Genomic DNA, 18,267 nt, shown 5'->3' on the forward strand with positions numbered 1-18,267 from the left:
TCTACCAAAGTAAAGAAAAGTATAAGCGTGAGATATATAAGAAGAGAGAATGGTAGAAAAGAGGATACTTTAAATAGAGTAGCAAGCATCTCACAAAAAAATTTAGTTGAACTAATAAAAAATGGAAAAGTTGAACATGGAAATGGAGAAGGAGATGGAACAGTCGGTTATGTTAGAAACGATCTAGGGGGTACTGATGCTATCACAACATCAATAAAACCCTTACCATCCCCTCTGTGTCACCCCAGTTCTCCTCATCGAATCAATCCCTCAATAATCGAAACACAATCCCAAATGTTAAGCCCAATTCCACATAAATAACCTCTTCATCCGCTATGGAATTCCAACCCTCTCCATGTGTTAATGAAAAACATAATGAGGCCAAAAAAACATGCATGTAACTCTAATCCTGAGGATCCTTGAATAAATTCTCTATTATTATATTGAAGTTACTAATCGTTTTTTTTCATGATATAGATCTTTAATATAAAAATCGCTTCTTTGTATATTCTAATCCCTTTTCTCTTCTTTATTTCACATTATATTTATTCATACCTTTGTATATCATATGCCTGTCTGATCATTATATGTATAATATATGATTGTCATGTATGACTTTTGTTACCTACATGTTATTATTTGCTAATCAAAGACCTAAGGAACTGTTCTAATATTAATCAGATTAATTTGGACAATCTGCTAGGTTCCCTGTAATATTGATTGCATTATAATATATCACTAAAATTAGTTTTTTATGTGTTTCATGAACCAATCTAGACTAATTAATTTTTAGGGTGTATAAAAATATTATATGATTATTCTTTGGCATAAAATCTGTAGTGAATTGATATTTATTAGAGGCGAGCAATAGGCAATATAGTTTTCGAATGTGTTGTACCTTCACCCCTCGAACTCAATTTTTGGTTCACTTTGAACATCTAGGGAGTCATGACGGGGAAATCTACATTGGATAAGTCCCTTATTTGTCCCTATGATTTCTCAATATCCAGTGAGGTTTATGATTCTTCCTAAAAAAAATTGTTGGTGACTTCTTTCAATGAAACCATTACAAGGGGGTAGTCAAATATAATACGCACTCACACCGTGTAGGCGAAATAAAAACACGCCTATAATTTGGTGATTCCACTAGGAAGGATTTTTGAAAAATTTATATTTTTTAAAAGAGTGGGTGAAACTTGAAAAATACGATCCATTCTCCTTTTATGCCTTAGAATAATATACAGTTTTTCATATGCATGGCTTTTGATCAGCCACCACAAGGACAATCTACCATGCCTCGTTAGCACATGTTCTATATATGAGGTCACCCCCGAGGGGTTTGCGTTTTTTCCTTCCAAAAACCTTCCTGAGCGATAGTGTTGGATCTTAGTTATAAGCAAACCTACCCAACCTTGACATTATTCTCTTGTTCCTGACTTGAGACTGAAGTGCGTCTTACACGTGACCACCTCTTTAAGCAGGGTACGAAGCGTGGGATCCATCTCTTAGTCATGGACCCTTTTAAGATGGAACCTAAACCTGACCAATAGTTTCAAACATAGAACTGGTCTTTAAGTTGGAACTTTTCCATCCATGTTATATGACATTTGCCTGTGATTGCAAAATCTGCCTGTTGTTATATTGTCAAATTGACATTATTATGCGTCGTTCCTGAGACCGCGTCTAACGAACATAAAAAAATTCGTCAATTGGCCAATAGGTCGCCTAAATCCTCGAAAAACGTGTTGGGGGGTAGTGCGCCAGGCGCATTAAGTTGCGCCTGGCGCACCACTCCCGCGCCAGACGCACGGCAGTGTGCCACCCGTAGCAATGCTGCGCGGCATGCAATCTGTGTTGCACTCTTTTCGCTGATTTAGGCGTCGTGATGGACGATCCTACATTTATTCCTATGTTTATTTGTCTGCATTCGCGAAAAAAAAATATGGTCCTTTAGAAGTCTCAAAAGAATTTACTAAACATCATCATACACGACATTTGCAAAGATATATCCATCATCTTTTCCTAAATAAAAGATAAAAACGATGGGTTCTTTTCAAAAATAAATTTCGAAAATTCTAAGCCCATTCCAAACACCTTCAGTTCAATCTAATCAACCCAATCTAATTCATTTGCATTCATTCTAGACCCATATGCATTAGAATCCATTTTGCATTCATTTAGGCTTGTATGCATTTCAGTCCATACATCCGCTAGCATTAGAATCCATCTTAGGCCCATATAAGTCTAATCACTAGTGAAAAAAACCTCATATGTCCCTTAGTAACAGATTCGATTTTCGTAAAACGCATCCGAAAAACAACATTAAAATGGGAGGGAAAGCTGGGAGGACAATCTGATGCGGTCCTCTTGTGGACCACATCAAATTAAAAAACTGATGCGATTTTTTATAAACCTGATGCGGTTTGGTGAACCACATCAGATTTTCTTATTTTTCTAAAAACAAACAAAACCCAACCCATTCCCTCTTATAACCCCAGCCCACTCACGTCTCTCCTCTTCCCTCACCTCTCAAACCCTAGATTGCGTCTCTCCTCTTCCCTCAACTCTCAAACCCCTCTCCTCACTGAAACCTTAAACCTCATCCTTTTCTCTCTCTCCTCCACCCCTCTCCTCATTGAAACCCTAAACCCCCTCCTCTTCCCTCTCTCATCTGCCCCCTCCCCTTACCTCTCCTCACTATAACCCTAAACCCCCTCCTCTTCCCTCTCTCGTCTGCCCTCTCCCCTTACCTCTCCTCACTTCGAAACATCGACCACCGTTCATCATCAACAATTGCTCAATTGATTAATATGAAACGAATCCGGCTAAGGATGAATCTAGGCGAATCAAAGAAGTTAAAGACACGAAATCAACGAAATTGCTCGAGTTAAAGACACGAAATCAACGAAATTGCTCGAGTTAAAGACGCGAAGAAGAGTTTTCTCGAGTTAAGCAAAGAAGGATGAAGTTATTCGAGTTTTTTTGCAATTAGGGTTTTTTGGATGTAATTTTTTCTGTCTTTTTATTTTGTATTTTGCCATTCATATGTTTTGATTTTGTTTGTTTGAATTTAGTCTGTTATAATTTTGGATTTCGTTGGTTTCGTTTGTTGGAGTTATGAATTTTGTTTGCTGGATTTCGCTTGTTTCGTTGCTGCGTTGATTTCGTTGATTTCTTTTGTTTCGTTGTTGCGTTGATTTCTTTTGTTTCATTGTTGCGTTGATTTCGTTGGTTGATGTTTTCAAAACACACAAAATTTGATAAGGTCATTCTTGAAAACCGTATCAGTTTCTTACTATACTGATGCGGTTTTTAACCGCATCACTTTTTTTTGTTATCTGATGCGGGCCCATCTGATGCGGACCAAAACCGCATCGTAAGCCCGATTTTGACCGCATAAGATGGGCTTTTTTCCACTAGTGAATTCATGTCAAAATCTAGGCCCATTTGCATCTTTATGTGAATCCTAGTCCATGTCAAGGCCAACCCAAGTCTAATGCTAGTCTATTCCAACTCTAGTCCAATCCAATATCAAGCCCATGTGCAGTTTCAAGTCTAACTTCAAATCAATATACGACTAAGTCCAAAATTAGGTCCATATAAGGCCCAACCCATTTAATCAGCTCTAATTTCAAAGCATATAGGACGAAGTCCAAACCATTAAGCCTAGGGAAGCTAGCATCCTTTTATGATCATAACGCCACCCTTTGAGTTAGCTAAGTTAGTCACCCCTAAGGCCATAACCGCACCCCCTTGACTTAGCGAAGCTAGAGACCCTATAAGACCATAACAGGACCCTTTACGTTTATACAAGCACCCCATAAGTCCATAACGGCAACCTTTAACTCCATAACGGCACCTTATAATACCATAACGACACCTTGACGTAGCGAAGCAAGTCATCTCCAATACCATAAAGGCACCCTCCAAGTTTAGCAAAGCTGCTCCTATCTTACATCTATAGTTGTAGTCCCCCGTAAATTAATGGATTTTAGAAATTTATTTTAGTGTATATATATATATATATATATATTATAATATATATATATATATATTATTTAAATATAGTTTAGTTTAAAATAATTTATTCCTTTAAAGGTTGACTATTTGAAAGTCAAATGAGTTATTTTAATGATTTAAGGAAGTTAAAATATTTTGTCAAGGCATGCTTTAAAAAACATTTAAAATACTTTTTGGAATTGAAAAAGGAGTTTAAATGGACTTGAGGAACCCATATATTAATTAGATTAGGAAAAGGAATTCTAGTGATTTTAGGAGTTCAATTATCAATCATATTCATCGTTAAACTTTATTTAACACGCCCAATTACCTTTAACTAAGCCCAAAAGGAAAAAAAAAAACACATATAAATACATTCGACCAAAATTTTACCCATACACAAAACTTTCTCTCTCCTCCCTCTCACAAAACCGGTGGCCTTACTTCTCTCTCTCTCTCACGTTTTTCTCCTTTTTTCTTTCTTCTCTTCCAAGAAACAATTTCTTCCTCAAAAAGAAACCTTCCTCCTTCACTTTACACCACTGCCGACCACCGTGAGATTTCCGTCTACTGCTAACACGTCCCAACCGGCGCCTTTTGTCCTCTTCCTCCATTGTGTTGGCTTGATTATCGTTCTTCCTCCTCAAGTTCTATTTAAAGATTATGTTTTTATGATTTAATTTATTGTTAATTACGTTTAGAAGCCTTAATTTAATGATTTAATTATGAATCTATGATTATATAATTTATGTATTGTAGAAATAAAAAAATTCAGATTTAATTTTTTATGTTTAAGTTGGATTTTTAATTATCAAAGCATGGATTTTTTGGTGTTAAAAATTGGAAAATCATAGTACTATGTTATAAACTATGAAATTGATTATACTTATGAGTTTAAGTATGTTTAAAGGGAGTTTTAATAAATTATATGTTGCTGAAATTTTTTAAAAAGGATGTTATTAATGGAGTTTTATGGATTTTAATGACTAATAATATAGTAGTACTAAAAGGGTTGCGATTTTTGCATTGACCGCAGCCCTTCATAAACGAAGGACTGCGCTTTTTGGGCTAACCGCAACCCTTCACTATTAAGGGTTGCGTTTTTCAAAAAACACTGCCCTTGCACCGCAGCCCTTCCGTTTTTTTCCCTAGTGTATGCTAGGAAGTATTAGTAATTGGAGTTTTAATGATGGAAACAACTTTTAAGTATTTTTAAAGGAGATTTAAAGTATTTTAAAGTTGGTGGATTCATTTGGAGTATTGATTATAAATTTTATTGGTTGTTTTAGGCGGAGATTTCTCTCTATGCGACTTCTAAAGTTGTTAAAGTGGCCTATCAATTTGTCTACACAAGGTACGTACATACCTATGTATTGATTGTTGTAGACTTGTAGTTTCATGATTTTAGGAAGGAAAGTTATGTAGTATCATGTATAGAAACTTTGTGAGTTCATATATGATTGCTCTTATGTTGGATTTTGCATGTTTTATGCCTATGTGCGAACATGTTAAGTATGAGATTTAATTATGAGATTCATATCATGTTTGTATGGAAGATTGATGCAAGCATGTTGGTTGGAAACTTTATTTTATTAATTCACATGGGAAAATTAATATATTTATTGGTATGGATCATGATTGAATCATGTTGTTCCCTTTTATTATTATTTCATTACACTATGAGGACCGAGGGCCTTATTTGGTAAGTTGATATTTTATACCTTTTAAAAGTAAGTTGGTTGTTGGCTAGGTTCAACAAATAAGAAAGATTGGATTAAAGAAGGAATTAATCTTGGGTTGTAAGTTTTATGATCAATTATTTAATCCTAAAATAAAATAAAGTTGTGAATGTTTGATGATATATTATATGTGTTGCTTGTGTGTCATAACAAGTAATAAATGGTAAATCATGTAAAGTGGAAATTGGATAGTGATAAACTTTAGACTGGTGCACGTCTAAATTTAGACAATCAGGAGTTAGGGTACATGGTGAGTGGGCCATGACCTTTTCTGGGTTCGGATTGATCACCGTTCCTATTTTTATTTAAAAGGTTCCTCGATATCGCATGTCATGGGAATACGGAGTTGCGCCCGTATTTCGTCTTCCAAAGGGAAGACTGGTTTATAGCTGGACAACTCGGTCCAATGACTAATCCATTAAAGTAATTAAAATGTTGTTAAAGTTTAGTTCAGTAAAAATTATCTGCGGATTATCATGTTGTTATTTATCCCTGCTTACTATTTATTAGTATCATGTTAGGAATGTTTATTTAGTTATTATGTAGTACTCGACGTTGTTGATTACGTGTTTTGTTTGTATGTGTTTTATTACGGCTTTACCTTATTGATCATGTGATGATCCATTATTGTTGAGCAGATTCTCTAGTGCATTGTCATTTACAAGTGCGAAGATGATGGATCATGGGGTTCGAGAATGGAGAACAACAAGGCTCGTCAAACGCATTCTCACATTCTCAAGTTATATTTCCCAGACTCGTCAAACGCATTCTCACATTCTCAGACGAATCCTATGACTCGTCTGAATCATCATCTGAAATGGGAGACGCTAATGAACAGCTCAGTGCCATTATGGCCCAACTTCAACTGATGAACTCTCGTCTTGCGGAACAAGACAAGGAGATTAAGACACTGAGAGAGAAACTAATTGAGGAAGAAGTGCAAGATGACACTCCTGTGCCACCATCACCTCCTAACAAGACCGAGACAGATTTGAGGTTTGAAAAACTCGAGCAATTGATCCATTCAATTCCTGCACTCGAGAGTCAGGCTCGTGGCCATGACATCATTGATCCTGAACTGAGAGACAACCTCCCTAAATAGGTAGCATGGGTGACCTCGCAAATTCAAGGGGGTCGAAGAACCGAATGATCATCTGAGAGTTTTTCCCATCTCTATGGCTCTCAAGGGCATGAGCAAGAACCTGTTTGCTTATGTCTTTCCTTTAACCTTGGATGCACATCCATCCAAGTGGTTCAGATCACTGAACAAAGCTAAGTTAAATGACTAGGACTATATCATAGAAGAATTCCACAAGCAATACATATACAATACTAGGCTTCTCATTGTCCTTTGCGGGTTGGAATTAACTAAACAGATTCCAACGAAGATTTCGTCACCTTCCTTAACAGATGGAGAAAAAGCTGCATAAATGACCAATAGGCCATCCCAGGAGGATCAAGTCCAACTGGTGATTCATAATCTGCAGCCCAAGTATAGGAATCATCTCAAGTTCCAACCCATAGTCTTTCACGAAGCTCTATAAGGAAGGCCTGCTAATTGAAGAAGAGGTGCAGGCAAGAATAAGGGTTCCAACAATAATAACTCTTTCAAGAAGAGTAACAATAGCAACCCTTCTAGCTCTAATGTCAATGCCCTAATTACTAACAAGAGAGGTTATCAAGGACCTCAAAGGACATTCACTTCATTAGGCATGACTCTAGAAGAAGCCTTCACTAGGCTTCATGCAAAACGAGCGCTTCAGCCTATCGGCCTTACTCCGGACCCTCTTTCTGAGAAAAGATCCAACAAATGGAATCCTAATGCCTAATGCAAGTACCATCAAGGGAATGGACATACGACATCACAATGCTGGACTTTGAAGCATCATCTGCAGGATATGGTTGAAGACGATCGATTACCAGTTTCGACTGCAGCAAAAGTCAGCAATAGCGGTAACCCCTTGGGAAGTGCCTAAATAACGCTGGGGTATTTTCATTTAACGCTAGTTTTCTAGGTTGAGTCGGAGAGTCCCTCCCCTAGCTCTTTCATTTCCTTTCCTGTCAAGTCTATGTCATTTAGGATTTTATTTTTAATGGATTTTTCACCATATACCCCTGACAAATTTTTTATTCACTGTATACCCTTGATATTTTCAAAATTCACCGTAGGCCTATCAATCTCTTGATAATTTGCCATGTGCCCTTAATGATTAACGATTATAAATTTTTTTGATCATTAACCCTTGATTTCATTACTAAACCTTAATTAATTCCTATTTCACTCATTTACCCTAATAGATTAGCATTGAATCAACCCCTCATTCCAAAAAAGAAGGAAAAGATTTATGGAGGAAAAGAGCTAAAAAGGGTCATTTGTGGTGTTTGAATGGTGCTCAATTAAGGTTAACGACTCAAATGGAAGTTAATTAGGATTAACGGAATCGGGGTTAATGATAAAAAAAGTTGATAATCGTTAGTCATTAAGGGCATATGATGAATTATTAAGAAATTGAGGGGTATACGATGAATTTTGAAAACATCGAGGGTATATGGTGAATAAAAAATTTGTCAGGGGTATATGGTGAAAAATTCGTATTTTTAATAAGCCTTGTTTTCTTTATTTTTAATTTGTAAAATAATTGCATTTTCGTTTTTATTTTCATTGGAATTTTCCATCATTTTATTTATGCTTCTCATTCAATGATGAAACTTAAATCACCTAATGAACTTCACTAATAATAAAAGGAGGTCTTAAATAGAAAATGATAAAAAAAAAAAAGAGGACAGACTTTGGATCAGATGTTATTCCCCTCTCCATTCCATCAACCTTCGTAGGCTATTCACATACAACGAAAGAAAAGCAAAAATCCTTTAAACCATCATCTCCATTAGCCAAATAGCCTTCCAATTCAAAATTCCATAAATATACTTCAAGCCCTCCAATACCCTAAACCAAACTTATGTGCAAGCCTCACTACATTACAAAAAGTATCAATGCCAGACAAAAACAAAAATAAGAAGGTGAAAGATCAAAGTGTGAAAAAAAGCAAAAGAAAACGCGCACAGGACAAAAAGAAAAGATTCAAAAAATAAAAAAAGCCAAAGGCGAAGAAATAAAAAAAGTCAAACTAGGAGGCTTGCACACTAGTTTTACCCCTTATTCAAATTCCTTTAATACATCAAAATCTTAGCCATAAGATCCAAAATCTGTCAAACCTTTAACCCATATAATTCAAATCCATGATGCTTACCTTATCCCAACCAATTAAACCTTCATCAACTCTTCAATCCTTAAACCTTTCAACCTATCATCAACTCTTCCTTAACTCCTTTTTCATGGTATGTCCAAACCCGCTAGGCTAAAACCCGAAAGGGTGGCCTAGGAAAAAGTTAGGACACAAAAAAAATATAATAAAAAAGCAATTAGATCCAGAACTACGAATGGTCTGATTCCTCAAGGATACGTAGGAATCCTCATCTCGAGGTCCGACCGCTTCAATAAAATAAAATTAATCAAGTTCTAATGATTTGATTTTCTAGAGTTCAGCAGCATAATCTCTTTCTAGATCCCGACGTAGACTCGAGTCTGCACCTAGCCTCGTCAAAGCCTTTTCCCACCTACATTCATTTAAGTCACAAATTCAAACTTTTTATTTTTCAATCCAAACTATCCTTTTCCCCGAAGGACTCTCCGACAATTTCATGGTCTCTGGCGATATCTGACTTTGGCTGTATCAACTCCCCAAAGAAGAATTTCCAACGAATAACCTTCAACGTCCGAGACAGATCAACTACATTTCAATATCATATCAAGTACATGACAAATTAAAGACAAGCTCACCCAAAGTGGGGGCTCCTTACATATGGTGGTTCCTCCAAATCAAACTCCCGAAGAGTTGCAATCCGCGGACCTTGTTTACGGCGGACCCCGATCATTTACTAAAAAATAATTTTCGAAAATCATTTTATGCATTTCTAATCGCTCTATCATTCTACATATCCACATCTTCTAACCTTGTAAAATCATGACCTTGCAGTGCATCCTTGCAAACCTCGCCTTTACATTACATTACATACATTCTAGTCTTGCATAACCCTGACCTTGCATAACATATCAACCCTTAGCTCAGACTTTTGCAGGCATTGTCGCCCGTGTGATAACGTATCGGCTTACTCAGAATTTTGCAGCGGAAAACAATTTACTAAAAACTAACTTTATTAAAACTTACTAAATAAATGACAAGTGTTTGAAACTTAAACACACCAACTTAAATAAACCTCAAACTGAAATAAAGATGTTCCTACGAAAACAACTTAAACTATGCTAGGTATATAAGTAGTCTCTCCATTCCAGATTCCCAATGAGATGCATCTGCGAACCTGTAATGTCAGTGCAATATCGACTCTGCTCACCCGAAGGATCATCACAGGATCAATAGGCAAAGCCATGATATATCACACAAACAAGCACGTAATCAGCAAAGCTGAGTACTACATATCAGACATAAATAATCCTAAACATGATACTACAAAAATAACATGTAGGAATAAATAATAACATAAGCATATAATAATCTGCAGACAACACTACTGAACTAGACTTTAAACATTACTTCTTTCTTTAAATGGAATAGTTATTGGACGAGTTGACTTATCTACTAATATGAAATGGGGGCGCGACTCCGCATTTCAGAGTGACCTGCGATATCGAGGAACCTTTGAACTGAAAGAGGGATGGTGATCAATCCATTCCTAGAAAAGCCATGGGCTACCACCATGTACTCCAACCCTTAGTGTCCAACTCTAGACGTGCACCAGTCTAAAGTCTATAACTTATTCTCGTTTCACTTTACGTTAAATATATTTTATTACTTGTGTTGACACAACAAACAAGCAACACATAACTAATACTCAACAATCATAACAGAATCTCTTTTTATCTTTGATTAACAAGTGATCACAACTCATCAACCAAGACTCTTTAACTTCCTTTTTAACCTTTACCAACTTACTTGTTGAACCTAGCCAACAATAAACTTTACCTTTATATAGGTAGAACTTGTAACTTACCAAATAAGGTCCACGGTCCTTATAAGATAATAAATAATACTCAAAGAATACATGTAAGACATGATTCACTTTAACTTATATTATCTCACGAATTAATAAATAAACTACTTACATGCTTGCATCAACTTCCATACAAACATTTATAATCATACATATCACTTCTAGATCACATGTGCACACAGGCATATAACATGTAAAAATAATTCCAGAAATCACATATATTGAACAAATAGGTCCTATACATGACACTAAAAATAAACTTCTTAACATGTCTAAGCCATGTAGCACGTAAATAATGTACGTACCTTGAATACACTAGCCTGTAGGCCACTTTTAAGTCGTTAAAAGTCTCCTACAACGTAGTCTCCGCCAAGAAAATAAAGTGATGCAAATTAATAACTTGAACTAAAAATTCCAGCAGCTTTAAAACGATTAAAACCCCATAAAACACGTTTTAAAATCGTTTTTAAGTTCCAGATTTAAGTTATTTTTAATTCCTAGTATAGCACTACTATTCTAGCAATTAAAAATCCTTAAAAACACCATAAATACTACTTTTCAGAAATTACAGCACTTATAAAATCTAATAAACCTCTTAAAACATATGTAAATATAATTAAAATCATAATTTAAGACAATCTCATAGTGTACAACATAACACTATATAATAATTAACACCCAAAAAAAACCATACTTTGATAATTAAAACTTCAAAAAAATAATAACAATTGAAATTTTATTCTTTCAATATATAATTATATAAATTAATATAAAGAAAACGAGGAAAAAATCAAAAGGAAAAAAGAAAAAAAGAGTAAGATACCGAATTCGCGAGTGAAATATGGCAGCAGAATTGCGAAACTTGCAGAGGCAATAACTAATAGAATAAGAATCGGAATGGCGTGATTCTTGAGCCTAAATTCAATAACTTTTCGAGATCTACAATTTCAAGAAGGAATTTTGGCTAAAAATAAACGGAATATGAGAAATCTGGCCAATCAGATTGGGTGAGAGAAAAAAACGAGTGAAAAGAGGAAAAAGAAAGTGACGTGAGATTGAGAGAAAAATAATGTGTAGGGTGAAATAATTTGGGTTTTTAGGATATTTATATAAAGGCTTTTACTTGTGGGATTAGGAAAAGAGATTTTAATTAATGAAACTTGATGACTAATAAGATGGGCTATTTAAGACTTAAGTCATCAAATGACTCTTTCCCTTTTTATCACTTTTTGGGCTTCCGATTCCATTAAACTTCCTTTTCAATATACTTTTGAATATTTAAAACTTTTATTAAAACATGCTTAATTAAAATCTTTCTAATTTTATTAAGCTATGAAAAATAATTTCATTTGACTTTTAAAATAGTCAACCCTTTTTAAAAGTCAAAACATTTTCCAAACTCATTTGGATTTAAATACAACTGCATAAATACTTAAATATTTTTATAAAAATTCTTTAAAATTGTGGGGGATTACAGCGGGGGGATGAACTTTATTTGATTGGTAGCTATCTGTCTAGGGGGACGGAAAAAGCATTTCAATATAATATCCCTCATCATGTTACTCTTCCGTTTTAGCGCATAGCTACCATATACCCCAAACGTCGTGCTGATGGCACTTTCTCTTCCCGCCCCATAGTCAATGGTGGGTTGATCACCCTTCTTCCCCGACAAATAGCGGGGTTTGACGAATCTCGCTATGAACCAGTCCCCGGCCCCACCCTTATCGATTCTAATTATCTTGACTCTCTTCATTGGATAGAGCGAGCTGCACTGAGTCGTTATCAATGGTTTGTCGGCACCCAACGTTCCATCATTCTTCCTGATCCCCTAGCTCACCTGCGGCTTCGGCAGGCATTTTACCACCTCCCCATCCAGGGCCAGGATTTCCCCATCCCCACTCCTAAGATACCCCAATGCACATATAGTAGGCGCCCGCCTCCTGATGCTGACACTGGTGCTTCTTCTACTTCCCCCTCCCCCCATATACTGCTACTTCTCCTTTTGATCTTCAGGCAATGATGGCATGCTCCACTGGATGGAGTCTGGCATTATTGCAAACTTCGCAGCCATCCAGAGCATTAGCCAGCCTGTCGATACATTGGCCACCGACCAACACTTGGCCATGCACCCAATGTACGATGAGTATTGTAGGACTCTTCAGATTTCGAAGAAAGGCCCTCACCCCTCCTGATATACATGGAACACCAGCTACAGCGATCCAGGGACCAGTGGTGCACAAGACATCATATTCATTGATATCCATGCCTTTCCTTTCCTTTCCCTTATTGCAATGAGGCCATTGCCAAGTTCATCTTGGGGGAAGATTTCTATAAGTATTTGTCTCTCTTTTATTGATTTTTAGGTTAGTTAATATAGACTAATTACTTTAAAAAAATGATTTATTACTGAAAAAACACCAAAAATACGAGTAAAACATGAATGGATTGATTGATTCCCTGTTCCCCGAATTGTGCTTTGAAAAATGATTTAACTCATTATACTGGATAGTGGGCATTTGTGGTTGGGATGTTGTGATTGTGATCTATGATTGCCTTGATCTTAAGTGAATTTTGATGATAAAGTGCCTACTTTAACTGCATGCTTGAACTGGTTAGACTGAGAGTATTCATTTTAGCCTTTGGATTTATATCTATATCCAGTCTATTCTTGTGTGTTAGTTCCTCGTAGCATTCTTATCTTGATGTTGGCGTTGTACTCGTTGATTTCTGATGACTTTGGACATGTGCTTTGATAGAGGCGTTCAATTGTTTGATTTTTAAGCCTCGGAGTTGTACAATGAATTATTTTCCCCTAACCCCGTTGCGGCTAATGACTTTTTGTGTTTATATTAAGCCACATTACACACCTTGAGCCTTTTACAATGATTATTGTCCCAAGCCTAGCTTTGACGAGCATTTGTTAGGTTGATATTATATTTTGTGGTTGATTTTGGGGATTGGTTGGAAATTAATATCCTATTGGTACAAAGAAAAGAGCAAAACTAAAGTAAAGTGAAAAAGAAAAAAAAATAGTTACATGAAAAGTCTTCTGATGAAAAAATAGATAAGAAATCACGCATGATTGATAGATGTTTAGAGTATAAGTTAGCCCTTTTAGGCTAATAATATGTGGGTTAATTTGGTGTCCAGGAAGTATTTAAAGAATGAAGACTTTTGGAGCTATTCCCCCTCTTCTTCCTCCTCCTGGCAATGGAAGAAACTAAATATCACTTAGACCTATATTCAGAAAAGGTTTGCGATGGCAGGTAGGAAATGGGATTAGTATTTCCTTTTGGTTTGATAATTGGGTGTATGCCTATAATCTGGCAGATATATTCCCGGATGCTTATCATGATGTTTCTCTTAAGGTTAGTGAGTTTATTTCTCATGAGAATACGTGGTTGTCCACCAAATTAGCAAGATTTGTCTCAGCCGAAGTTGGCAAGGATATCTCTGGTCTGTTTATCCCCTCGTCTGGTATGGATGACAAGTTGGTTTGGGGCTTAACAGCACATGGTGAGTATTCGGTTCAATCGGGGGCTAAGTTACTCCAAGGCTATGGTATTCGTTATACTCCTAAGGTTGCTTTTGATTGGATATGGCAAATTAATATCCCTCCCAAGGTCCGGTTTTTCATTTGGAAAATCTGCCTTGACGGACTTCCATCTAAAGATCGGCTAGAACGTAGTCATATTTTTATTCCTCAAGAGTGTGTGTTTTGTAGTTTTCATAAAGAAAATGATTTCCACTTATTTTTTGATTGTTCGTTTGCTCATAATGTTTTCGCAAACCTTCATGAATCTCTCCTATGGCCTTCCATCCCTATTTTTGATAATAACATGAAATTTTGTGATAATGTTACTAGATTGTGGGATAAGCTTAGCCAGGATGAAATTTGTAAGGTTTTTATTGGTGGCATCTGGTTTGCTCGAAACCAAGTAGTGTTTAAAGAGGAAACTCAGGTTCCTTCGAGGATAGTTTTTCCATTCTCAATTTCCATAAAAACTGGAGGCATGCGCTGAATATGGAGGATCGTGTTTCTATCTTTCCTCGGACTGGCAGGTCAAATTAGCCCAGGGAGGTGCGGTGGGATAAACCTCCCCAAGATGTCTTCAAGTTAAACTTTGATGGCTCTAAAGTGGCGAATGGTGGTAGTTCTTACTGGTTTGTGATTAGAGATTTCAAAGGTAGTATTTCGATCTTGGGAACGAGAAGTCTTCATCATGGTACCTCTATCTTGTCAGCAGAAGTGTGGGGTATGAGAGAAGGAATTAGAGCGGCTGTTTCTGTTGGAGTTTCTCATCTTATTATAAAGGGGGATAATCTGGTGGTTATTAATTCTCTCAAGAATATTTGGAAGATCCCTTGGGAAATTAACAGTTTGATCTTGGATGCAGGGGCGGCTCTAAAGGCTTTCTCTTCGGTGGCTTTCAACCATTGCTTCAGAGAAGCGAATCAAGCTGCGGATTTCATGGCGCATAAGGGTCACTCGGTCATTTCTCCTCACCGTACGTTGGTTTGAACTTAATGATTCTAGGTTCATTTCCATCATTCGTAAGGATGCTTTAGGTTGGTCCTTTTCTAGGGACTAACCTAGTTTTTCTCTCCTTATCAAAAAAAAAAATAGACAATATATATAGTTAGTAGACAATATATAACTGCTCGACAAAGTTGATATGCGTTGCTCTAAGAAAACGAATTGTTTAGTGTATATATTTAAAGGAAGTAAATATGGAGCTGCTTAAAATTTATTTGAATTACAATTAATTCTGCTTTCATGTATATATTATTTATATGTAAACTACTTTATTTTTTTCAATTGAATTAGTGAATATATTTAAAGGGAGTAAATATAGAGCTGCTTAAAACATTATATGAATTATAACAAATTTTTGCTTTCATATGTATATATATTATTTATATGTACTCTACTTTTTTGTTATCAATTATACATCGATGATAATAATAATTAAAGTTTCATGAATATAATTACTTACTTAGAAAAAAAAGATAATGATTATATTCAAATTATCGATCAAAGTTGAGTCGTAGAAGGCCCTATTTTGTTCATCTGAACTTTAGTCCATGTAGGATTGGTGATTTCAGATAAGGTCCAATAATACTACCATCATACGCATGATAGTACGAGTATATTACACCTATAAATAATTTTATCATGTAAAAAATAAATTCATAACTATTTTATTTTTGAAAAAAGCTAAATTGAGAATCAGATTATTGGTTTGTCGTAACAAACATTATGCTCGTAATTTATAAGAACAAGAAGATTTTAATATGCGAAATTTTGTTAGTCAAAATATAACACAAATGACAAAAATTTATACATTTCCTTTTTTTGTGCTAAACCTATGAGAATTGTATGGTAGTGTGGATGGTAAAATATTGACATGTATGTTCAATTATTGATTCAAATTAGAACTCCAAAAGTTATTTAGATATGAATGATAGAAATCAGATTAGAATAGTTACAAATGAAAAGGAGGCAAAAGAAAAAGGTGCTCATAGTAGAACTATTAGATTATCAAAGAACAAATCAATTATCAGCATAGATCAAGAACAAAATTATCGACAAGGAGTTCTGCACATCATTGATTTTAAACTTGCAGCTACAATATAAGCAAATTTGTCACGACGCTTTTTTTAAAAAAAAATATCGAATTTAAATCGTTATTCATAGAATGTATAAACAATCAAGTGACGACATAAGAGAGAGGATCAATGTAGCCAAAACAAAGGAAATTAAATTAATTGATTAGTTTTGAATATTCATAGTATAGAAAAAAAATCAAGTGATTACATAAAAAAGATAATCAATCTAGCTAAAACAAGGGATCTTTTTATAGATTAGTTTTTGAATATTGAATATGTCTTACTACTTAAGCAAATAATATAATTTTAGTCTATCAAGATTAGTGAAATTTTAAAAACTTTTAAGATGTATATGTAACGCGTACGATTGATTCACGTGTGTGAGAAGCCCAATTTTAATAATTCTAGCGAAACAGATAGTCTTGAAATGTTCCTTATGGATGAAAATGTAATATTTTCAATTGGACAATTTTTTTATATTATTGTTCAAACAAAATATCTATTACATACCAATGTTGTTTTCTTCATGAAATATGATTATCTTTGTTCAACCAAGTTGAATAGTTGCTTTTGTCCCTGCTGATTACAGAAGGGAGACTAAGAGAAATATCAAAGTTATTGGTTAAATCTCACATTGGTTTAGAAGAAGCTATCCATCATGAGTTTGAAATATCTATGAATTACTTATCTAAGATGGAAAGAGGTAAAGGATTATGACTTCTTTAATATGGGTTAACTAATATGAATAAACAAGATCGTACACGAATTTTTCTTGTTTATTGGAGAAAAATTAGAAAAATTTATTTACGTATTAATAGTGTCAAAATTGAAAACGAAGAGTTATTTGGAGATATGAGGGAGTAACAATTAAAAGAAAAGTCTTTCTAATCCTACCATTTTTTATGTTTGTGAAATGTTCTTAAAGAAGTTTAATTTGTCTTTTTTTTCATTTATTGTTATTTTGTTAGTTTTATAATTATTAATTTTGTCATTAGATGTAGAATTGATTTTATTTCTTTATTAATATGCCACTTAACTTTTGAACTAGACGAAATCTTACGAAATAATAAGATACAGTGAAAATTACATATTTGATCCACTTAATGTCTAAACAAGTTAATAACTGTCATAAATTTAGGAAGTAATAAGTTAAGTTTAAAAAAAAAAAGGTATATAAGTTATAAAAAGGATTTGATAAATGTGTATATGTTAGATAGTAGACATAAGTTCAAGAAATATATCAACATAAAAAGCGAAATAGTACTTAAATACGGGGCACATAATAAACATACAAAAACAAACAAATATTATACACTCATAACTAAATAACGCGTGATAATAGGTGTGATAATAGGTGTGTTAATAGACGTGATTATTGCCTAATATCACATAATCAAATATATAACCCAAATCAATAATTAAGATATTAGTCTTTGATTAGCTTGCATCTAAGGATCTAAATTTTCGATTCTTTACCCAACATTTTAAAAGACAATTATGGTTAGCTTTTATGATCAGAACGTCAGACTTCCATCCAATGAGTCATACAAATTTTCTTTAAGGAACTTTTCGTATTACATTGACTAACTTTTGGACCCATGCATGTTGTACGTGAGATTTGTATTATATCTATTTAAGAACTTATGATAATTTTCTTAGTAGTGTAAATATTCGTAGATAATTAATGTAATATCAAAGATATGAAAGCAATGTTATCAGGATCGGGATCCTAGTTTGGATCGTAGGGGTTGGTAGGATGGAATCGATGGGATCGAATCGTAGGATCGTAAGATCCTACAATTTGATATAATAGACATAATTATGCTAGAATATGGTGAGAATCTCATGT

Source organism: Beta vulgaris, chromosome 8, assembly GCF_026745355.1.
Source record: "Beta vulgaris subsp. vulgaris cultivar EL10 chromosome 8, EL10.2, whole genome shotgun sequence".
In the NCBI taxonomy this organism is placed as follows: Eukaryota; Viridiplantae; Streptophyta; class Magnoliopsida; order Caryophyllales; family Amaranthaceae; genus Beta; species Beta vulgaris.